Here is a 24,317-nt window from a genome sequence, read left to right as displayed (position 1 = left end):
AGATTTTCCGGTCATTTCATTGAGCCGCTAGGGACTTATTAGCTGGAGTTATTGATGGAAAATTTGAATACTAAGCGGAACACAAACATTCTAATACAATTGAAATCCTGGGGAAAGACAATTTTGTGATAAGTTTGTTTTCAAACCATGTTTTCAAATAATCACATACAAGTTTAGTGGTATATGACCTATATGTCTATCACCTTAAACTGCGAGAGATATAGACAGATAAGATCAGTGAAATTATCCAATTGGGGATCTGTTCAATTCTTTCTATCTATCTATAATTGTTTTGTATTACTGTTCAGTGTAGTATAAGGAACATATAGAGGAGGATTTTTCCCTCGTCAGGGGGGCTGGGTGGGAGTGAGCGGGCGGGAAGCCGACCACCGCCCACGATCGGGGTCGGACCGCGATTTGACCCTGTCGGGCTAATTAAGGCCCGCCCAGCCTGCCTGCTGACCAAAATATCGTGCGAGTGCGCAATGACGTTGGGACACTTGCCCGACGTCCTCGTGCATCATTTTATGCTCGGTCGGGTCAGGCGCGCACCCGCCCGACAAGCTAAAAATTCTCCCCATGGCTTAATGTGGGACTGAGTGCAGTACCTCCCACACAGTGATATAAAAGAACACAAGGCCCATCACCTAAGGGTCAGCTTCGTGTTGGACAGAGCTGTAGAGCAAGCATGAAGACACCTCCTAACTTATAGCCTTTACTGTATATTTGTAAATAGTTCCAAGAGTCAATAAAGACTTACAATGAACTTATGTATAACTACAAAGACACTTCATTGATTTGAACACTGTTCAAGTAAGTGAATTTTATTGGTCTGGGTTTTGCAACGGTAAAGATAGGGAAACTTTCAATGTTCACCATCATTATTCCTCTGAAACAGACAGCAACTTCTGAAGATGGCAAATGTGCAGTTAAACATAGAAACCTAAAAGTTGCTGTCATGATTCTATGGTTCTCTATTGGGTCCACTATTGAAGTGCCCCCAGACTACAAACAATTAAAAACCACTGACCTGACAAGAACTTGCCCATTTATGTTATTAGTCTGATGGTTAAAAACCCTTGAAAAAGTTACACTTTCTTGAATGAAATGGATTTTTTAATGATGTACTAAGTTCATAATTACTGCTGAACAGCTTCACTGGCCCTGAAATGTTACATTTATATTTGTACAATGTCAAGTTTCTCTATTACGAGAAAAAAAATCTACCTACCTTTGATTTTTTTAAGAGTGTTTGTTTATGATACTCCAGCTTCTATCTAAATCATGTGCACGTCCCAACAATTTATTTCCCTCTGTAAATTTTAATCAAAAATGAAGACAATAATGTATTTTATTTTCTTATTTGCTGACTTTGAGACTCCTTCAATGTGATTGGCTACTTCCCCTGCTTAATGACATCATTGTGCTGGGAGAGACATCCTTGACTGAGCACCAGCTTCAAACTGACATCAGGATAGGGGAATCCATGCTGGGCAGCTTCTTTGAGCTTAATGGCGACTGCAAAATCTGGCCAACATTTGTTGGCCTTACTTTATTCTACTGTGCACTTTCCTGGGATCGAGATTCTCAGCTGAATACTGAGCAGAACACAAACATTCTAATACAATTTAAGTCCTGGGGAAAGACAATTATAGTGTCAGGTATTACAGGTCAGGAAAGGACTGCTTCGTGCACAAATCAAATATCAAATGGTTTCAAATATTCATGTTACATGCCAAGAACCAGATGTCAACATCGATCTTAACATGCGTATTATATTTAACATTAAAAAATAATTGGAAATCGTATTTGGCCAAGGACATTTACATTAAACAAATAAATAGGCGGCATTTTACAGCCCTATCATGCCAGGGCCAGAGCTGGAAATTACAGCAAATCATTGAAAACTCCATTGATTTCGGCGGGACCAAAGATCCTGTTGGCAGGAGAGGCTGTAATATTCCGACCAATGAATCTTATGACCCTTGCTGCTGGCTGTGGCCCTCTACTTCACCTTGAACTGCATGATTGAATGAATGAATGGGTCTCTCCAGTTCTTGACCATTAGAATTTGAGCTTCCCATCTGACAGGGTATAAATGCCCAGAAAGAGAAAAAAATACAGTTATTTCCAAACAATTTTTTTAGAATCAAAACCTCACTCTGGCCTCGCATCATTCATTATCATGCTTGCTTAGATTAATATTCCGGTACAGAGCTTTCCAGTTTTCAATAGCAAATCTTACTCATATTTCAACCTTTATTCCATAGTTAGGAGTGTTCTCCTCAGAGCAGAGAAAGTTAAGGAGAGATTTACTACAGGCATTGAAAATCATGCAGGATTTAATGGACTAAGGGCGGAGTCATTCCAGGATTGCGCAGTGTGGTAGCGGACATGAAAAATGTTTTACCCGCCGGCTGCAATGGTGAGTTTTCGCATCATATCATCTGCTTCCCGCCTCATTAATTATGCATTTACAGGAAACACGCTGTCTCACTGGTGGGTGACCTCTGAATCGCCCGCCACGCTGTTACCTCACCGTTTCCTCACTCCTGGTGCCATACCTAAACTGCAGCCATGCACACAGTTCTCAATGCTTGTAGCCCAGGACTGCTCCAGTGAAGACATGGCCTTGAAAGCCAATAAGGGTTCAGTGACCTTTTGGAGGCCGGCCAGCCTCCAACCCCGCTCTGGCCGCAGGAGGTCCAGAATCTCACCGCTCCGGCTTGGGAGGCGGTAGCAGTGGTGATCAATGCCAATGCTGCACAGAAGAGGTTGACCATCCAGTGCAGAAAGGGGATGAATGATCTCATCCATGCCGCCAGGGTGAGGCAAACATCTCATCACTCTAAACTCACATACGCACAAGCCCATCACACATTCACTGACATCTCACTCGCTGCCAGCTCAAGGGTCATCACCACTCACTCTCTCACACACACCCTCACATCTCCATCTGACATCATCTCCTCTGGAGACTGTCTCCTCAGCCTTCACCATCTTGAGGCCAGTTGCACAGATCAACATGTGCCCCCACACACACACCCTGGGACACACTCCTTCCCCAGAACAACCCTCATTCGCAGCCTTTTCCCTTGCCTTGGCCACTTCTCTCCCTTCCCTAAGCAAGCCCTAACCCTGCAGCCATTGAAAAGCCACCCCTGCCTTACGGCTGGTCTGCTAGGTAGACACCTGCCCGAGAGCCCCATTAAAAGTGATGTGGTGCTGCCTGCGAAGCCTGGTACTGATGACCGCGTGTGCTGCCCGAAGCAAGGTAGGCAAACAAACCTCACCAGGTGCATGTCACTTATGGACAGCTGTGAAACATGTCAGTATGATGCCCAGATGTTCCATCGTGGGGGGATGATTCTGACGAGCAGGCCTCATAATGAGATGCTAAAGTATTGAAGTTAGGTTCTGACGTGTGGTGGTGAGAAATGCAGCCTGCCATTGACGAGTGGAGCGGACGATCGCAAACTGGTTTCACGATAGCGTAAGACCGATTGTTGGGCTTCTCGCCATGTTGTCTGGTCACGCCGCAAAACACGCCCAACACCAACGGTAGCGGAAAATTCCACCCTAAGTGAGGAGAAACTGTTTCTGCTAGCAGAAGCGTCGGTGTCCAGGGGACACAGATTTAACATAATTGGCAAAAGAGCCAGAAATGAGGTGATTTTTTTATGCAGCAAGTTATTGTGGCTTGCAAGGGAAAACCAGTAAAACTTGGAAATGGAGGGCACGAGTAAAACTTGTCCATACTTGTCTTGTATACCTTATAATGGAACTCCAGAGTTACATGTGCCAGTATTACTGATTTTTACTGGGATTTGAACATTTTGAACTGGTTTTTCCTTGTTTGATTCAATAGTAGCACGCAAAGAGAATTGAATATATAATTGAAGGGGAGAAAGTTGTAGATTATGCAGAAAGGACAACTGAGTAGAGCTAGTTAGTTAGCTCTGTAAAACAGATAGAATAAACAAAAAGAGCTGAATGGCCTCCTTCTGTGCCACAAGATTCTATGATTTAGCAAAAATAAAGCATTATAAGTAATGCAGATTATAACTAGTTGTTGATGTAGACCATGAACACCAGGACGAAAGAGAGGTGGAGATGCAGAGGTTTAGGGAGGGAATTCCAGAACTTGCTGCCTAGGCAGCTGAAGGCACAGCTACCAATGGTGGAACAATTAAAATTGTGGATACTGAAGAGGCCAGAATTAGAGGACCACAGATATCTTGGAGGGCTGTAGGGTCAGAGGCGATTACAGAGATAGGGAAGAGACATGACCATGGAGGGATTTAAAAACAAGGATAAGAACTTTCAAATGTAAACGTTGCTTCACTGAGAGCCAATATAGGCCAGCGAGCTCAGGGTGGTAGGGGATGGGACTTGCTGTGAGTAAGGGCACAGGCAGCAGATCTCAAGTTTACGGAGGTAGAAAGTGGGAGGCCAGCCAGGAGTGAATTGGAATAGTCAAGTCCAGAGGTAGTAAAGGCAAGGATTAGGGTTTCTGCAGCAGATGAGCTGAGACAGGGGGGAAGTTGGGCGATGTTATGGAAGTGGAAATAAGTCGTCTAAGTGATGCTGCGGTTAGGTGGTTGGAAGCTCATCTTGGAGGCAATTGTGACACAAAGGCTGCAAATCGTCTGATTCAGCCTCAGGTCGTTGCCAGTGAAAGGGATGGAGTATGGAGCTAAGGAACAGAATTCTTAGTGGGGACCGAAGGCAATAGCTTTGGAGTTTCAATTGTTTAATTGGAGGAAGATTCTGCTCACCCAGTACCAGATGTCAGACAAACAGTCTGAGAATTTAGATACATTGGAAGTGTCGAGGGAGGTGCTGGGTGTCATCAGCATACATGTGAACATTAACTCGGTTTTCAGATGATGTCACCGAGGGGCAGAATGTGGAGCATTAATAGAAGGAAGCCAAGGATAGATCCTTGGGGAACATCAGAGGCAATAGTGAAGGAGTGGGCAGAGAAGCCATTGTATGTGAGTCTCTGGCTACAGTTAAATAAGAATACAACAAAGTGAGTGCAGTTCCACCCAGCAGGCCAACAGTGGAGAGACTTTGGAAGGGAATAGTGTGGTCAATCGTGACAAAGGCTGCAGAGAGGGAAAGTTACCTTTGTCACGATCACATAGGATGTCAGTTGTGACTTTGATAAGAGCTGGTAAAGTGGCAGGGAGGAAACCTGATTAGAGGGCTTCAAAAGTGAAGTTCCAGGAAGGATGGGCACGGGGACAATGGCACATTCAAGGACTTTGGAAAGGAAATGGAATTTGGAGATGGGGCAATGGTTTACAAGGATGTGGAGTCTAGGGATGGTGATGACAGATTGAAAGGAGAGGAGGACAGTACTGAAGTAAACCATTAACAATATCAGTTAAAGTGGGTAACAGAAAGAGGAGTTCTGCAGTCAGCAATATTGTGCGAATAGCATTGAGGGTCTCATGGACTAGATGAGATTGGGGAGCAGAGGGGTGGACATAGGAGAGAAACTGGAGAAAAATGTGAGTTTAGAGCTGGGAAGGGGGAGCTTTAGAGGAAGTATGGCCCAGTGGGCTAGTGAATAGAAGGGAAACAGCAGAGGCAGCTGGTTGGGTGGCCTTAATCTTAGTGACAAAGAAGTTCATGAAATTCATACCAACAAACCTTGCAGGTGCATTCAGCATCACTGTCTAATCTCCTCCTCACATCCCCATCTGACCATCCACCACTGGCACTCACATGCATCTTAATGCAATGTCACACCGATCCCTCACTGTGACCCTCTACAAATGCTGCCATTTCATCATCTCAATGGATTCAATTTCTGACATTAAAAGGACTCTTCTTTCCTGTTGTAGGGTGGCTGAGTTGTACTATTATTGATAGAGCTGATCTACATTTTACACGACCCTATCGATTACTACAGATCATGTGATCTTCCCTAACAAGCATTATTCTTAAAGGTACATTACACACTAAATAAAACCATAATTTCTACATTCCTCCCCCTTTAACTTGGCTATACATATTATATTTACCAGTACATATTTTTCAAGACAACATAATATTTATAGTGGGGAAGGAATTTACAAGTTCAGTCTTTCAGGTGGTTTCCTGCTGCATGTGGAATGTCACAGCTCCACAACTTCAGATTCTTTGTCAGGAACCACATTTTCAGTGTTGGCTAAACATCAGGTGCTTTGGTTGGCACTTGCAGTTCTGTATCCTGAACTCTTACAGGAACATCAGACATGTCAGTCTTGGGTTGAGTATCCTCAACAGGAAACACAGACCCAGTCATGGTCACTGGTGGAAACATATCTTAATGATTGTCTCTCTCTTCCTTAAATGGTCCACATGTTTAGGGATGATCCAGCCTTCCACCTCCACGTGGTAAGATAGAGGTCCAGTCACTGCACTTATTTCACCTGGTAAGCACTTTGGTCCATCCCCGAAGTTTCTCATGTATACCGGCTCTCCCACAGTAAATTTCCTCTCACGACTATGCCACTCATGTCTAGTTTTCTGGCTTCCCTGATTCCTTTCCACTTTTCCCTCTAAATTCGGCAGTATTAAGCTCAATTTCATTCTGGGACGATGTTTCCACAATAACTCCGCAGGTGTGGCACCTGTTATTGTGTGGGGTAGTCCTGTGAAAATGAAAGTGTGCTAGCTTGGTTGCCAAGGAATCACCAGTTAGCTTTTTCATGCCTGCCTTGAATGTTTGAACCACCCTTTTGGCTCAGTCCATTTGAGGAAGGGTGGTACGGTGCAGTTTTCACATGAGTGAGACCATGGAGGCTGATGAACTGTTAAAACTCAGCACTCGTAAATGATGTAGTTTCTCAATTGTAGTGTCCGACGTTGGTGAATTCACCTCATACACCGAAACATTGTTCCCAGGAAAGGTCCCAGGTAGTCAACGTGTAACCGCACCCAGAGTCTACCTGGCCATTCCCATGGGTGTAATGGAGCTGCCACTGGCAACTTTAGCAGTTGCTGAAATTGCACACAGTGCTTTACTAAACTCTTTATTTTGCCATCCATCCCAGACCACCATAGATAGCTGCGTGCTATCGTCTTCATTTGGGAAATTCCTGGATGGGCACTGTGTAGTTCAATTAAAAGTGGCTCCTTCCCCTTTGGAGGAACTATCACTCGTGCTCCCCATAATAAGATGCCATCCTGGCTGGTTTCTTCATGTCTTCTGTTGAAGTATGGTTTCATTTAATCAGATATGGGCTCCTGAGACCAACCATGTAGCATTTATTTTCATGCTTGAGATAAGACTGGGTCCCGTCTCTGATCTGTCAAGCACATACTGGCAAGGAATCTAAGAAATTTAACAGTAAAACGAGTTCCTGTGGAATTGGGACGTGCTCATCATTTTCTCGTAAAGGCAAATGACTAAGGGCATCGGCATTTGTGATTTGATTGCCAGGTCTATGTACGAAAGTGTATTCGTATGCTGCCAAAATTAAAGCCCTATTAGTATTTCTGTATCTTCTTTCTACGTGCCTTCTATTTTCTAACACAGACTTTAATCTCGGCCTTCTTTTTGGCTGCACTTTTGGCCAGACTTCTCTCAGATGCCAGATCAACTCCTCTGAGCTCAGTGGCTGAGTCTCCCAAAATTTCATTATCTGTCTGCTTCTTGGAAAATTCTGTGACTTTTGCTTCCAAAGCCTCTTTGGCTTCATTTAGCTGATTCTTTAGCTCTTCCGTCTCTTTTTTGTATTTGTTTGCTGCCTCCTGGAAATTTGAACATTGTTGTATCTTCTCTGCCACCTCATTCTCAGTTTGTTCAGAGAAGTGGTGACTTCTTTCTGTTTCTCTTCATACTTTTCCAGAGATACAAACTTCGACCTGAGGGAATCTTGCAGTGTGTGAATGTCTTTCAGCAGACTTTCTTTTTCCTTTCGAAGGTTGATTGAACTCTGTCACCTAGCAGGGTCTCTTCAAGTTTCTTCTGCTATTTTTCCAGGCTTTGGCTTAAGACAGCCTGCATTTCTTCAGGTTGTTGAGTCCTTACACACTCCTTTTTCAAAACAGGAATGCTTCCAGCTTCTTTTTGGAATCCCAGTGGCCAATCAAGGTTGACATCCCTTAGCCAATTTCGCCCTAGAAGGCTTGGACATCTGCCTCTCAATACCAACACTGGTAGCTTTGCCGACTGGCTTTCATAATGGACAGTTACTCTGATTATGCCTTTTACTTGAAGGTCTTCACCCGTATATGTTTTTAGCTTGGCAGCTGTTTCTTCTAATCTGAATTGATGTCACCATTACTCAAATATCTGAAAGTATGTACCCCAATTATTGTAGTGGAAGCTCCCATGTCTACTTCCATTTTAACAGGTTTGCCATTTTCTTTCACTGTGACAAATATTGGTCCTGTCTTTCCAACTTTCAGATTAAACAATGAGTAAATGTCAAAATTTGTTGTTTCAGGCTCTTCTACATTGTAGATTTCATTGGGCTTCTTCTTTTGCTTACAAGCCTGTTTGAATCTTTCCTTGTACTGTCTCATCATATGTCCATTTCTGTGACAATAATAGCATTCGATTTTTTTAAACTGCCAATCGTTAAAAGACTGATTGTTTCCATCTCTATTAAAATTATTCTTTGATTTTGCTGGTTAGTTATTTTTCTTTATTCTTCAGCTAGCGGAGGCTGTTTCCCACTTCTCAGCAGAGTCTCACTTTTTTGCATCGCTTTCAGCTGAGGTTTCCCGCCCGATGTGGAGGACGGTGTCATTTTGCGCACCTTGTGTTGCTTTTGAATCTCTTACTGCGCTTTCCATGGCCAACGCTATCTCTAGCGCCTTCTTGAAATCCAGATTCACTTCGGACAATAATCTTTTCTGAATAGTGCCCTCTTTCACACCACACACTAAACAACCTCTGAGCATATTGTTCAGAGTCATATTTAACTCACATTGTTCCATTTGCTGTTTAAATTTGCCACGTAGCATACAATTGTCTCACTTGGGACTCTATTTTGTGAATTAAACCTGAACCACTGCATTGTGACTGAGGACTTGGGTTGAAAGTGACTCTTCACGAGGTCCACCAATTCATCAAAATTCTTCAAATCTGGAGCGCTGGGTGCTGTCAAACTTCGAATCAAGCTGTAGGTTTTGCTCCCAAAAGTACTCAAAAGGATCGCTTGCCTTTTATTCTCCTCCATAATCTCGTTCACTTGAAAAAAGAACGGGAGTCATTCTATGTATTGAGACCAATCGTCTGTGGCTGGTTCAAAAGGATCAATTCTCCCAAATTGTGGCATTTTGAGAGAGGATAACTTCTTCAATTCTAACGGAGCTCGCTACTTACAATCACTGTGTGAGGTACAGTGCTGATTTCTTTCTAACTTGATTTCTTCTGTTCAATCCTGTTTTATCCTCGTCACCAGTTTATCGTAGGGTGGCCGAGTTGTACTATTAGTGATAGAGTTGATCTGCAGACACTTCTTGAGTGGAAACATTAAGTTTATTTACAACACACCCAGCAGCAACAACACATGTGCTTTCAACACCAACTCTATCTCTACACTGGATACAGAGGTAGCCTGCATGACTCTCCCACTGGTTACTACAGATCATGTGACCTTCCCTAACAATTATTATTCTTAAAGGTACATACACACTAAATAAAACCACAATTATTACACTTCCCTTCTTGGAGGAGAAGAGAACACGGAATGTCAGGGAGAGGCAGAGATCGGGAGGTGGCCTTTCAGTCATCTCTATTTTGACAAATGCAGAGGAAGAGGTGCTGGAGGGAAGTGTAGGCTCAGCATGCTGGCTGAGAGATGAGGGTATGGTACATAGCAGAGAATGAGAAGTTGGTGTAGCAATGGGTGAGAGATGTCATGTAAAGATGCATTCACTAACCTTGACCACCCACATATGGTCACTAGACCTCTTATGGCACTTATGCAAGGTCCTTGGGTCCAAATGCTGGGAATGAGTGTCCCTGGATATTTGTTCCAAATGTCTTTTAAAAGTGGTCTTCCCAGGACTTCTGGCTCCCCGAAGAACTATAGCTCACCTCCTGTCCACCTCCACCACTAAGGCATGGAGCACTGCATCCATGACCCTGGAGCCGTGTCTCTTCCCTGGTATTCCATTTTCCTTGTTTAAAATTGCAGCAATAATATTCTGTCGCAGCGTCCAGTAATCCAGTGCCACTTCCCTTTAAGAGGGACAGACTGCCCTAAGAGCAGAAAGCTGGCTGCTACATGTGCTATTAGTAAATGCAGCCTGACTCCCTGCGGAGTGCAGAGGCAGATAGTACTGCAGCAGTTTCTCAGCCGTATGCTACAATCAGGTAAATGAGATGGCAGTGCCAAACTTGTGTGCTGATCATCTCTGCTGGAACTGACCAGGCAGGTCATGAACCATGACCCCCATGCTGAAAACAAAACGCACCACAATTTTTAGCCCAGTAAATGAAACAAACAATGAGAAATGTGCATTATAGCAATCACTTTAAATCATGGAGAAACAATAACCAGAAAGCGACCAGATAATAAAATATACGCTTGTGTGTGCATGTGGCTGGGTAATTTAGTCTGTCAGTTATATTTATTAATAGTAAATAGAAAGATCTAGATTGGGACAATATGACAAGTCCTGTCTCTCATTAATTTGGTTGTTTGCGTATCAGTATACGTATCTCTTGAATGGCTGATTAGGTTGCTAATCGTGGGCAAGTGTCTTCCTTCAAAATGGTTTAGCATCTGGCTCATTGCTTTTGTTTCATTTAAATACGTGTGTATTTCAACTAAAGCTACCACAAGCAACTTTGTCCTGGAAACAGTGTCTTGCACCAGGATTTTCTGGTCCTGTCATGGCGGGGCCCACAGCCAAAAGCCGATTGACTGTCGGGGGGGCCAGGTCATCCCGGTGGCAGGCGGGGGAGGGAAATCCTGCCTAGATCTATAGGGCCATAAGACATAGGAGCAAAATAGGCCATTTGGCCCATCGAGTCTGCTCCACTGAGATCGTGGCTGATCTGATAATCCTCAACTCCACTTTCCTGCCTTTTCCCTATAATCTTTGATTCCCTTACCGATTAAAAATCTGTCCATCTCAGCTTTGAATATTCTTAACGACCCAGCCTCTACAGCCCTCTGCAAGAATTTCACAGATTTACTGACCTACGAGAGAAGAAATCCTTCCTCATCTCTGTCTTAAATGGGCGACCCCCTTACTGAAATTATGTCCCCTGGTCCTAGACTCTCCCACAAGGGGAAACAACCTCTCAGCATCTCCCCTAAGAATGTTGTATGTTTCAATAAGATTGCCTCTCATTCTTCTAAACTCCAATGAGTACAGGCCCAACCTACTCAACCTCTCCTCATAAGAAATTCCCTCCATGCCCAGGATCAACCTAGTGAACCTTCTCTGGACTGCCTCCAATGTCAGTAAGGGGACCAAAACTGTTCACAGTATTCTAGGTGTGGTCTAACTAGTGCCTTGTATAGTTTTAGCAAGACTTCCCTATTTTTACTCCATTCCCTTTGAAATAAAGGCCAACATTCCATTTGCCTTTCCTATTACCTGCTGAACTTGTATGCTAGCTTTTTGTGATTCATGCACGAGGACCCCCAAATCCCTTTGTGCAGCAGCTTTCTGTAGTCTTTCTCAATTTAAATAATATTCAGCTCCTCTGTTCTTCCTGCCAAAGTGCATAACCTCACATTTTCCCACATTATATTTCATCTGCCAAGTTTTGCTGGCTCACTTAACCTGTCTATATCTCTCTGTAGACTCTTTGTGTCATCCTCACCACTTGCCTTCCCACCTATTTTTGTGTCACCCGTAAACTTGGCGATAGTACATTCACTTCCCCCATCCAAGTCATTAATATATATTGTAAATAATCATGGCCCCAGCACTGATTTCTGTGGCACTCTACTAGTTACAGGTTGCCAACCTGAAAACACCCCCCTTATCCCAACTTCTCTGTCTTCTATTAGTTAGCCAATCCTCTATCCATGCTAAAATACTACCCCCAACAACATGGGCTCTTATCTTATTAAGTAGCCTTATGTGCAGGGCCTTATCAAATGCCTTTTGGAAATCCAAAATGTTACATCTACTGGTTCCTCTTTATCTGTCAAGAGCGAGGTTTAATTCATACAATGTTGTCATTTGAGATCATTCTTGATGCAGTTCAAGCCCCCAGTGTGCTTGAAAAGCAATAGTTTCTCAGCTCTATACAATGGATATGATCTATACGAGGTAACACCACTATACTAATGAGCAGGAACAAGCTAATCAACTCCAAATAGATTATTACTATCAGTTTCCTGACCCAGGTCGGAATTAAAATTGCACTAAGTGCGGTAACGAGCATCAAAAAAGGCGTTTTGTCTGCTGGCCGCAATGGTGGGTTTTCACGCCATATTGTCTGCTTCCCCCCTCATTAATTATGCAGCCACATAAAACATGCTGTCTCGCTGGCGGACAGCCTCTGAATTGCCCACCACGTTGTTACCTCATCGTTTCCTCACTCTGGGTGCCATTTCCAAACTGCAGCCACGCACAGTTCTCAATGCTTGCAGCCCAGGACTGCTCCAGTAAAGACATGGCCCTGAAAGTCAAGAAGAGTTCAGTGACCCATCACTAGAATGCCTTTTGGAGTCCCACCATGATGTCCTCCAACCCCACTCTTGCCGCAGGAGATCCAGCAATCTCACTGCTTTGGGAGGCGGTGACAGTGGTGATTAGTGCAAACGCCGCAAAGAAGAGGTTGGCTATCCAGTTCAGATAGCAGATGAAAGATCTCATCCATGCCACCAGGGTAAGGCAACCATCTCATCACTCTAAACTCACACACCCACAAGCCCATCACATACTCACTGGCATCTCACTCAGTGCCAGTTCAAGGGATATCATTCTCTCACACACACCCTCGCAACTTCATGGAGAGAACTTTCCCCCCGTCAGGGGGATTGTGCAGGAGCAGGCTCGGGCGAGTGCAGACCTGATCAGCGCCCCCAATCAGGACCATGCTCCCATTTTACGTGGGCGGGCCAATTAAGGCCTGTCCAGCATGATGCGCACCCATTAGCGCTGTGTGCTCTCTGTGTGAGCGGTGGGGGGGCATTCCCTGAGTTGGGAGTGTGCTCTTTCGCACATGCCGCAAAAGAGCGCAAAAATCTCCCTGAGTGCCTCAGGGAGATTAGTTTAAAGTTTCTAAAGTTTAATAAATAAGAAAAAAATCTTTAGGCCATGTCCCCTCATATGAAACTCACATGAGCTGGGACATGTGTATTAATTTTATTAAAAATTTTTCCAAGATTTCAAAAACATTCATGAAACCTCATCCCACCTGTGGATGAGGTTCCATGAGAAATGCAAAGGCCGTCTGGGCTCTTCGCCTGCCCGCCAGCCTTAAGGTTGGACGGGCAGCTCCATTAATTATTTTAATTGTTAGTTAAATGGTCTTAATCGGCCTTTGACCGCTCAGCAGGTATGCAGCCGACTCAGCTGTGCGCCTGCCGAGCTGAAAATCTAAATGACCCGCGGTGATGTCGGGATGCACACCTGACATCACCCCATGTCATTTTACACCTCAGTTAGTGGGCCCCACCACCGCTCGCTGAGCTGAAAATTCTCCCCATCTGGCCTCAACGTCTCTGGAGAATGCTTCCTCAGCCCTCACCATCTCGAAGCCACTTGCACAGATCAGTATGTGCCCACTGCCAACGGAAGTGGAAAATTCCACCCCCAGTGTGCATTTCTGTTAAAGCCTTCAAATGGCAATATTTCTTCTATAAAGCATCTGCTAGCATTTTAATGATTGAGCACTAATCTTGATCCCAAGCAACAGAATGTGTCTCATAATTGGTAGGTGTTAGTTATAAAAGATGGTTCTGAACACTTTGATAGTTTGATTGAAACGATATTATTTCCTAAATTTGTTAAATACCATAAACAATTCCGAACAGTAAAACAGATTTTTAAAAATTTTCTATTTTCAATATACTATAAAAAAGGCTTTATTTTATGTTTTGCTGCCATTTTGAAAAGGTTAAGTAACAATTTCTTTTGGATGGACCTTTCCTTAAAGCCTATGAATGGCCCAAAAATAAATTAGGAATGAAACAGTGGTTCCATCCTTATCTATCCAGTCGTGGACAGAGAGCCAACTACAATGATTTCTCTTCCTGCTCCCGCACCATTACTTCTGCTGTCCCCAAGGATCTACCTATTCTGGCCTCATGAGCAGCTCTGATTTTAGTCACTGCCACCATTGGTGGCCGTGCTTTCAACTGCAAAGGCCCTAAGCTCTGGAATTCCCTCCCTTAAACCTCTCTGCCTCATCACTTCTCTTTCCTCCTTTCAGACTCTCCTTAATACCTAGATCTTTGACCAGTTTTTGGTCATCTGCCCTAATATCTCTTCATGTGGGTCAGTGTCAATTTATTTTTTGACAGCAGCCTTGTGAAGCAGTTTGGAATGTTATACCATGTTAAAATTGCTGCACAAATGGAAGTTGTTGTAGATGACTTATGTTTTGTTTTCAGCACTGCTCTAGTAATTAGTTTGCTATAAAGAAGCTGGGGGGGGAAGAAAAAATTAATTACAATGTATTGCTAAACAGCACCAGCCATGTGCCACTTTGAAAAAAAACTGTTGTTATCCAGCATTGTGCTGTTTGTTAGTGCAACATTATCCAGAAACATCTATCACAAGCAAAGTGGAAAAACACTCACAAATTTAATGACAATGTCACCTGACTTTATGAAACCATAACACCATAAGAAATGACATCTGGTAAACGCATAGCCCATGTAATATATGCACAGCAGCACTGATTTCTGTTATACCCATTCAGATAATACATGCATGGCACTAAGCCACTGAAAGTAATTGGTTCAGTTCAGTTGTCTTGAATGTAAAATGAATGACTCAAAACAAAATGCTTCATTGAACAGACTAACTGCCATCAATAACTTTTAGTGGAGATACTGTATAGAATCACAATTGACAAATGGCTTGACTTCATGAAATGTGAAAATTCAATCAAGCTGCATTACTCTATGTACAACTATTAAGTTACTTCAACAGTACCTGTTTTTATGAAGAACTTATAAACATTGTTTAACAATAATAGAAAATCAGCAAGGAATTTTGACCAATATTCTTGACAGCAGCTCAAATTAATTGCTTTTCTAAGCCGGGATGTAATCCTCATGGGTCTCAACATGGATCTGCACCTTTAATGTTGAGTTAAAGGGTTGGAAATTTCAGTTTTCCAGCTTCAAGGAAGTTTGAACTCGTAGCTCCAGTGTGAAGCTTCTTATATCACCTTCCACCATTTTGCCTGAATTCGCAGCAAGTCCCACAGGAATGTAAAGGAGAAAAGGAAAGGAGGGAAAGAAATGTGTAAAGCAAATAAAAAAAAACCTCTACCTACAAATGACAAGGGAAAGTAAAATGAAGGCGGAAAAATAAGAGGAAAGGGAAAAATGCAAAGAAAAATATGATAAAACGAAATACAACAGAGGTATTTAAAGGAAAGGTGACCCTGAAGGTGTGGAGTTCACTGGCTGGCACACTGCTACACATTGCTCAAGGGCACAAGGGCCAAATGAAAGGGTGGCACAGGGCTGGGTGCAGCATTGGAGGTTCTGCAGGGATGTTGTGGGGAGCTTTAACCATGGTGCACAATTCCCTACGTTCGAACCAGAAGTGTGTGCCACTTCAGCTCTTTCCTTTTGCCACCTCCCACACAATTACAATAAAATTTAAAGTGTCGGTCATGTGCACGGGAGACACGTGCGATCACATGGCGGGGAAAGCTTTTTGGTGGTGACACTCGCTGTCAGCTGACAATACAGCAGGTACAGGCTGGCAAAAAGAGCCTCCTGGTCAAACAGGGAGACTCTGCATCATGGCCACAACTTTCCTGCCCATTCCTTGACTATAAGCTTAAGACTTATTGAGAGTACAAAGGTGGCACAGGTGTTTTTCAAATTTAAATTTCAATTGCCGATATGTCACAATATATTGTTTCCCCTTCATTCATGTGTGCATCATCATTGTTTGTTGAGGCTAACTCAGAGAGCTAAATGTACTGGAACGCCTCATGGTTGGCATGAATTGATGGTTACAGGGGAGTTAGGGACATTCCTTTATTGTGGAAGAAACAATGGGTGGAATTTTACAGCCATTCCCACCAGCAGGATTTTCCTGTCCCTCTGAAGTCAATGGACCGTTGACTGGCTCATCGCATTTTCGTAAAATTCCGCCCAATGTTTTTTTTTGCATTCACTCTTCCATGAATGTTCATGTAAGTGCCCAGTGTTGCATTTGCCACTCTGTGGGACATGCCTGAACTTGCAGGCTCAGCTGACCCTCCCATCCATGTACCGTAAAGGGTAATGTCCAAGATCACCTACAGTGGGGTTAATTGGAATGTTGTAGGTGAACTCAAAGTCCTGTAAGGATTCTGTCGGCCAACACTCTGAGATGGACCCATATGTGGACAGTACTGACACCGCGCTTTAGGCCTCTCTTATTTTTACGTTAATTGACTATGCCCACCAAATCCCCACCACACCCAGGATGCCAGGCCCTTCTCACTTCACTCCTCCATGCCCCTGACCCCACCCTTTAGCCTCCCTTGAATTCCTCTTCCACTCCTCTGTGCCCACGACACCACTCCTCAAACACCCCCACACCCCGACTTGCCTTTGCCAGTCCCAATTCTCCATGCAAGCTGCCATTCTCCTGCTCCCTTCCTATGTGCCACAGAGTTCAACAAGGAAAATTGCTGACTTGAGACCCAACTGCACAAGCCAACTGTTGCACACCTCCTCTATATTAATGTGAACCAGGGTCCGGAGGTTCTTATATGCCATTGACTTAATCTTGAAGGTAGGAACTAGTTACAAAATATTTTGATGTAATGAGTGTTCATGGCATGCAAATATATTACAAGTAGGAACTCGCCATTGGATGGTGTGAGGCTCGACCCGCCACAAACATGCCACTGGCTTAATTTCGCAATTTGAACCACCCATCGTGAAAGTGAAGTTTCGACTCCCACCTAATTACGTGACCCTGTCTGCCACGTTTCCCACTCTTGCAGGCGCCATAAAATCCCCCCTGTTTTCTACCCTGCTTGGGGAAAGAACACCATCTCATGGACCGAGCCCTTCTGTCCCCCTCTCAGCTCGTGCTGCTCTGCCAGGCCAATTGACCTCTCATTCCCTCTCCAGACCAAGATATTCCCAACAAAACACTTTCTTTTCCCTGGTCACTTTTAGAAGGTGTCCAATAAGCAGCAGTAGTATAGCGCTTACTCTTTTTAGGTGAAGTCCTCTGAGAATTTCTTCGTAGTCTTCTGTATGTCAACAGCAAATCTTCATTAACTACTTGTAACTATATACATACATACAGCACAAGGTACAGGCAAGGAGCTATCTCCATGCCTAGATATTAACACGTCTCTGTTCAACACCATGCTGCCTCTCGCTCTGGGTCATGTGCCTTCTTACATCACTGTGTGGGCAGAACTGTACTCAGTCCCACATTAACCCTATGTATACCAGACCCTTACACAACAGTCAGGGATCCAGTTGGGGGTTGTGGGTGTCGGTAAAATATTTGCCCAGGAGTTAGGACTGGATTTAATTCTTCTAAATTTTTCTGAGTAACTATTCTGCTAAGTGAGTCGGAACCATCCGAAGTCTCCAACTTTAAATCAGAGGGCAGAATGTTGCCGTCGGTGTGCGGGGGCGAGCCCGACAGGGTAACGTGCAAAATGACGCGTGATGACGTCGGGCATGCATCCCAATGTCATCACATGTCATTTCGATACTCCGTTCGGTGAGTGCACGCTGGAGGCAGAGACACACCTGCCGAACCGTCAATGGTCTATTCAGGCCATTAAAAAAAGTAATTAAAGTTGTTAAGAATGCTGCCCGTCCAACCTGAAGGTTGATGGGCAGGCAAAGAGCCCAAGCGGCCTTTGCATTTTTCAGGAAACCTCATCCATGGGCAGGATGAGGTTTCCTGAAGGTTTTATAAATTAAAAAAATTAATTTTCCTAACTTCACAAACTTGTCCCAGCTCATGTGACACTGTCACATGCAGGGACATGTTTAAATAACTTATTACTTTATTTATTTACAAATTTTCAAATCCATTCAATCTCCCTGAGGCAGTTCAGTACCTCAGGGAGATTGCTGCGCTTTTTCGCACGCATGCGCGGAAGAGCACAGGCCCCGACACTCCTTCTCCACCGCCCCACCCCCCAACCCGCACAGGTAGCACTGAGTGCTACTGGCCGTGCGTTACGCTGGGCAGGCCTTATTTGGCCCGCACACAGAAAATGGCGGCATGCAGCCGATTGCGGGCAGCTCTGCGCCCACCCCCACCCGCTCCCGCCCAGCCTGCCCGCCATAGGAAAAACTCTCCCAGAGTTTCAAAGAATTCCAGACGCAGGGTAATTGTCCAGCAGAAATTGAGACTTCCCGGGCAATTCCTGCGCAGTCCTTGTGTGGGGACTTCCAAGGGGTTTCCCAATGCATCTTCCGGAGTACCTCTCAGGTATGACCCCATCCGGAGAACAGATGATCTGGGCCACCATTTCAGCTTGCCTAACTTGGCCACCTCAGATGATCTTTAGTGCTCAAACGCGCTGCCAAAAAATTGCCCAGCTCCCCCCACCCCCAAATCTCTGAAAGGTTTTAAAATGTTTCATAGCTGATCCAATTTTTTTGTTAAGTAAGAGGCCTTGAAATTTGTAAACTTATTTTTTAGTGCTGTCTTATGTTACTTGAACGCTGGCTGCTGGCAGTATATAAACCAACTGCCTCAACAGTATAATCGAGGATTCGGAGTCAGTGAGGTTAGAAAAGTTACAAAAGAGCTCCACAAGATCAAATGCAAAAACATGATGAGAGCCATGGGGATTAACTTATTAATGTTACCTGGAAACAGCTTATGAAACCTGAAAAGCAATTATTGAGGAATAAAGTTTAGAATGCTGTGTAAGCATTTCACAATATTCTGAATACAGTTTGCAAGCAATTAAATAGATCAGTAATACCTGTGGGTGTATCCTGAAACAAAACCTTTTAGGTTGCTTTTAATGCGTATTTTAAGTCATTACATTGAATTACATTGAATATAGAGCACATAAACAGGCCAAAATATACCCAAAATACTGCATATGCTGGAAATCTGAAATAAAAACAGAAAATGGTGGGAACACTCAGAAATAGCCAGTACCTGTGGGAAGAGAAACAGTGTTAACATTTCAGGTCAATCAGAACTGAAAAAAGTTGAGTTGTAACAGGCTTTAAGCAAGTGAAGAGGAAAGGAAGGGGGAAGGGGAGTGTAAAAAAGGAATGTTTGTGATAATGATGGAAGGCAGAAGATATTAGATAACAAAAGGGATGATCCTTCAACGTAAAATGAAATGATACTGTGACAAGTAAAGAAATAAATGGTAGGTCCAGAGAAGGTGTAAGTGGGGGTAGAGCAGAATCATCATCGTCAACAGCTGCTGTCCGGAAAAGTCAGGGCAGAAACTGTTCAAATCAAATGTTGAGTCTAAAAGGTTGTGAAGTGCCCAATCTACAGATGAGGTGCTGTTCCTCAAGTTTATATTGGGCTTAATTGGTTGGATCCCTGTAGGGGCCAAGGGCAAAGACATCAGAGTAGGAATGGGATTGAGAATTAAAATGATGGGTGACTGGAGGCTCAAAATCACATTTGTAAACTGAATGTAGGTGTCCTGTAGAAGAGGAGACTGCACCATGAGCAATGTATACAGTGTACTGAATTGAAAACAGTATGGGCTGAATTTTGCCGTCGGCGAGCAGGGGGAAGGGCCCGTTCACCAATGCGTAAAATGATGCGGGATGATGTCGGGGGGAACCCCTGACATCATCCCTCCCCATTTAAATTTTCAGGAAGGCGGGGGCACAGCCAAATCAGTTGTCCACCCGCCGACCTGTCAATGGCCAATTGAGGCCATTGACAGGATTATTAAAACAATTAAAGGACCTGCCCGTCCAACCTTAAGGTTGCCGGGCAGGCCAGGAACCCCGCGGGCTTCTGAATAAACATGAAACCTTATCCACTGGCGGGATGAGGTTTCATGCAGGGATTTAAAAAGTTTAATAAAGTTTTAGTGTAATTTATGAACATGTCCCATCTCATGTGACATTGTCACATAAGGGGGACATGTTAAGGATTTTTTTTCTATTTTTAATGTTTTTAAAACTGTCAGCGATCTCCCTGAGGCAGCACTTAGCACTCTCGTTTTTGGGGAATCCCCCCCCACCCACACATGGAGCGCATAGCGCTTCCCGCCGCATGTCACACTGGGTGGGCCTTAATTGGCCCGCCCATGTAAAATGGCGGCGGGGCCCGCTTCTCCGGCGGGGATCGGCTCCCCGCCCGCCGGAGATTGGGTCGGGCCCGCCGCTCAGCAGGCAGAAAATTCTGCCCTATGAGTAAATCACTGTTTTACCTGGAAGGGATGCTTGAGACCCTGGTCAATAGGAAGTCAGAAAGTAAAAAGGCAGGTGTTGCTTCTCCTGTACTTGCAAGGGAAGGTGCCATAGGGGAGGAAACTGTTGTGGTGGAAGAGAGGGCCTGGGTGTTGTGGTGGGACCAGTCCATTTGAAATGCTGAAAGGAGAGTGGTGGGGAAGATGTGTTTGGGGTGGCATTACGCTAAAGGAAGTGCAAATGGTAGATGGTTATCCACTGAATGTGGAGGTTGGTGGGATGGAAGGTGGGGTCAAGGGGGACCGTAATGTGGGTCTGGGAGGGAGGGCAAGGGCTGAGAGAAGAAGTGGTGGAATTGGATACACAAGGTCAAAGGCAATGTTAAGCATGGTGGAGGGAAATCCTCAAATGATGTAAAAAGAAGTCCTAATGGAAGCGTTGGTATTGAAGGTAGAATTATCAGAACAGATGCGATGGATGGAGAAAGAAAATTTTGGAGAATGCAATCCAGTTCTTACGGGGTGGGAAGAAGTGTCGTCAAACTGTCTGTTGGAGATTTTGAGCTTCTGGTGGATATTGGACAATAGCCTGTCCAGAGAAACGGAAACAAAGAAGTTGAGGAAGGGATGGGAACAGTCATAGACACACCATGTGAAGATGACAGAAGGGTGGGAGTCAGAAGTAAAGTTGATGAAATATTCCAGTTCGGGGTGAGAGCAGGAAACAAAACCGATAGTCATCAAAGTACTGGAAAAAATGGCGAGGGAGGGGTCCTGAGTCGGACTGGACCAAACAATGTTCCACATATCTCATGAAAAGGCAGGCATAGCTAGGACCCATATGGATTCCAATAGCAACATTTGGAGGAACTGGGTGGAGTCAAAATAAGAGTTGTTCAATGCGAGAATAAGCTCAGCCTGGAGGAGGAGCCAAGAAAAAAGGCCAGTGGGGGATGGAAGCATAGAAGAGTTGGACATCTATGTTGAAAAGGAGGTAATTTGGGCCAGGAAACTGGAAACCGTTAAATTAGCACAGTGGATCAGAAGAGTTGTGGAAGTAGGCCGGAAGAAACTTGATAAAGGGAGGAGGAAAATCAGTTTTGTAGGACAGGAACAGGCTGAAACAGTGGATCTAACAGGCAGTCCTGTTTGTGGATTTGGGAAGGAGGTAGAAATAGGCTATTAGTAGGTTTGGGGGTCTATGAAGTTGAACGTCATGGAAAAAAGCCTCCAGAGGAAATGAAGTCAGTGAAAATCCTGCAAATGATGGATTGCTGGTTGGTTGTGGGGTCATGGTCCAGGTGGAAGTAAAAGGAGGTGGCACAGAGTTGGCATTCAACCTCCACAGAGGACAGTTTGCCAAACAAAAGCAACACCGCCCTTGTCAGCAGGTTTGATGACAATGTTAGGGTTAGACCTGAGAGAACAGAATGCTGCAGGTTCAGAGGGAGATAGATTAGAGCAAGTGTGGGGAGCAGAGATCTTGATGACTGTATCAGTGTCATTTCCTGCTTTCCCACTGAACTGGATAACCAGCCGATATCATGCCAGCAGTTCCCAATAAAAAGATCAAGAGAAGGTAAGAGGCTAGAGAGGGATATTGAAGTGGAAGGAGAATACTGGGGATGGGTGAAACTGTGCAGGGTGAAGACTCTTGGCCAAAAAGTGGGTGAAGAGGCAAAGCCAACGGAAAAAGAGTTCAGAGTCTTGCCAAGCTCGAAATCCATTGAGGTGGAGGTGTAAGGAGACAAAACTGAAGCCTTTGTTGAGGACTGATTGGTTGATGTCAGACAGGGGAAGGTCAGAAAGGATAGTGGAAACAAGGCAAGGGGTGAGATTGGACAAAGGGATGGGGTCAAAGGAAAGTGAATGAGAAGAAGGGGCTTGGTATCCAAGAATGAACTATTTCACCCAACAAGCCCATTTCAGTATTTATAATCCACTTAAGTCTCCCTCCATCCATCATCTAAATCCACTATGGTAACCTTCTATTCCCTTCTCCCTCTTATTCTTATCTAGCCTCCCTTTAAAAGAATCTATGCTATTTGCCTATAACACTATCTGTGGTAGTGCGTTCCACATTCTCACCACTATCTGGAAAAAGTTTCCTCTGAATTCTCTATTTGATTTTGTGATGGCTGTCTCATATTGATTGGCTCGAGTTCTACTTTTCCCCATAAGTGAAAATGCTCTTTGTCTCTGCGATCAAAGGTACTAATAATTCTAAAGGCTCAGTCTTATCTCTTCAAGTGAAAAGGGACTCAGCCTGTTAACCCATTCCTTATAAATATAGCCTTGCATTTCTGGTATCATCCTTAATCATCTCAGTTCCAGGACTTCACTGCAGGGGTTCTTCAGCTTGATGCCCGCGGCCCAACCATCTTCAACTGCTTCATCAATGACCTTCCTTCCATCATAAGGTCAGAAATGGAGATGTTTCCTGATGATTGTACAATGTTCAGCACCATTCGTGAATCCTCAGATATTGAAACAGTCCATGTTCAAATGCAGCAAGACCTGGACAATATCCAGGCTTAGGCTGATAAGTGGCATGCAACACAAGTGCCAGGCAATGACCATCTCCAACAAGAGAGAATCTAACTATCGCTCTTTGACATTTTGCAGCATTACTATCGCTGAATTCCCCACTATCAACATCCTGGGGGTTACCATTGACAGAAACTGAACAGGACTAGCCATATAAATACTGTGCCACAAGAGCAAGTCAGAGGATAGGAGTCCTGTGACAAGTAACACACCTCCTGACTCCCCAAATACTGTCCACCATCTACAAGGCACAAGCCAGGAGCGTGATGGAAGACTCTCCACTTGCCTAGATGAGTGCAGTTCCTACAACACTCAAGAAGCTTGACACCATCCAGGACAAAGCAGCCCGCTTGATTACCACCCCATCCACAAACATTCACTCCCTCCACCGATGCACAGTGGCAGCAGTGTGTCCCTTCTACAAGACGCACTGCAGGAACTCAGGGACTCACCGAGGCTCCTTAGACAGCACCTTCCAAAACCATGACCGCTACCATCTAGAAGGACAAGGGCAGCAGACACATGGGAACATCACTACCTGGAAGTTCCTCTCCAAGCCACTCACCATCCTAACTTGGAACTATGTTGCCATTCCTTTCCTGTCGCTGGATCAAAATCCTGGAACTCTCTCCCCAACAGCACTGTAGTTGTACCTACACCACATGAACTGCAGTCATTCAAGAAGCAGCTCACTACCACCTTCTCAAGGGCAATTAGGGATGGGCAATAAATGCTGGCTTAGCCAGTGACATCCACATCCCATAAATGAATAAATAAAATCACACCCTAAGCTTCAAAGATCATGTCATCAAAGTAAAGTGAAGGTAGCAGCCAAAAACAACAAGAAAGCTGGTCAACTCTAAATGAGGAACTGATCCAAGAACATGATGAACAACTGCCTTTGCTGTGTGTTGCTCAGCAGTTTAATAGGCCAGCTCAGTTTGCAAACACTCTTCCCTTGCCAAGAATTTTGATCCCTTTCTCAAGGCAGCTTGCCGAGCTATTGCATGTGTGTATGTGTGGCCGGAATTTTATGTCTCGTGGGCAGGCATGTGCCCGACCCGAACGAGCATATGGTCACACCAGATGATGTCGAAGTCGTGCGATATTTCGCTTGGTGTGCCCACTCAAAAGTCGGAAGCACGCCTGCCGACAATTAAGCGGGCAATTATGTCCATTGACGGTCCAATTGTAAGCGATTTTTTATGGCCAGTCCAACCTTAGGGTTGCGATCTCGACCGGGAGCGGGTTTTACGTCTGCTTCCAGTCACGCAGACTTCAGGAACAC

The sequence above is a fragment of the Cetorhinus maximus genome, chromosome 18, assembly GCF_964194155.1.
Source record: "Cetorhinus maximus chromosome 18, sCetMax3.hap1.1, whole genome shotgun sequence".
Taxonomy (NCBI): Eukaryota; Metazoa; Chordata; class Chondrichthyes; order Lamniformes; family Cetorhinidae; genus Cetorhinus; species Cetorhinus maximus.
The sequence above is the reverse complement of the archived record's forward strand: the minus strand, read 5'-3'. Positions refer to the sequence as shown.